The sequence below is a fragment of the Meleagris gallopavo genome, chromosome 10, assembly GCF_000146605.3.
Source record: "Meleagris gallopavo isolate NT-WF06-2002-E0010 breed Aviagen turkey brand Nicholas breeding stock chromosome 10, Turkey_5.1, whole genome shotgun sequence".
Classification (NCBI taxonomy): Eukaryota; Metazoa; Chordata; class Aves; order Galliformes; family Phasianidae; genus Meleagris; species Meleagris gallopavo.
The window spans coordinates 28,778,665-28,779,864 of record NC_015020.2 but is presented as its reverse complement, the minus strand read 5'-3'; positions in this window follow the sequence as shown (position 1 = coordinate 28,779,864).

The following is a 1,200-nucleotide window of genomic DNA, read 5'->3' as shown; positions in this document are numbered from 1 at the left end:
TAGAGTATAAATCAAATAATGAATCCTAAGAAATAAAGCAAACTGAAACTTCCTCTGCTCTCCAGATTGTTTTCCATTTGAATGAAAGATTGCATAACAATACATTGCATAGTTGGGAAGGCAGATCTAGAAGCAGAGGTAGTAAGGATTCAGGTGACTGGGAAATTTAATCTTGAAAACTCTTTTAACACCCTGGAGAAATTACACACTACATGCACTCATTCCTAAGCCCCACATTGCTGTTCTCATTGCTGAGTACTAGGAGATGGTCTAGAGGAACCATGGCACGGTCAACAGATATTACTTTGCAGTAACAGAGTAATGCACCTCTCTCAGGAAGACCAAAATCTTCCCTAAAAATAAAATAAAAAACAATCCCTGTCTAGCATGGTATTGAAGATAATAACTGTGACCAATAGAAGGCTATGATAGTCTATTTTGAGCAGAATTATTGTCTTTAAGCATAAATGGGCATCTCAAGGCTGAAGCGTTCAGTGCTTTGTTAATGTCATCAGAAAACGACACAGACATCTCTGTCCTTAAAGCTTTAACACCTGAAGTCACATTAACTACATTAATACTCAAATGTTATAAAAGATAGGGGAAAAAATAGGCAAAATATATAACATCCACCAAGCACCTAGCAACAGAGCAAATCTATTTTCTTCTTTTTTAACTTAAAAAAAAAAAAAAATTTGTTTCCAGTTTCCTGACCACAAGGTGCATGCATACATGAAAACCAATTCACAAAGACAACCCACAACAACAAAGTCTCTGTGAATCAAGAAGTACCACCATTTCTCCTCTGGTTCTCCAGTTTGCTTACACATCCTCGATACATCACATTCTTGAAAGTTAATAAAATATCAAGGGTTACATAGCTGTACCACCTCATTTCACATTTCATCAATGCAGTTTTAAATCCTCCTCATAAGAATATCACATAGTAAACTAACAAAGAACAGAAATGGGCAAATACTAACTGGGAAAGCTAAGGACACAGAACTACTCATTTCATTATCTACATCTGTTCTCTTAAACTAGTGCTGCTACAACACCTTATGACAACTTACAGCTTTTATACCTGATGGACTGAGCTCACTTCTACCTACCTGCTTTTCAGGAGAAAATAACTATATACATATCCAGCCTACTGGTGGTGAAACATAGAAGCACTTACCTTTGTCTAAATTTAAAAAA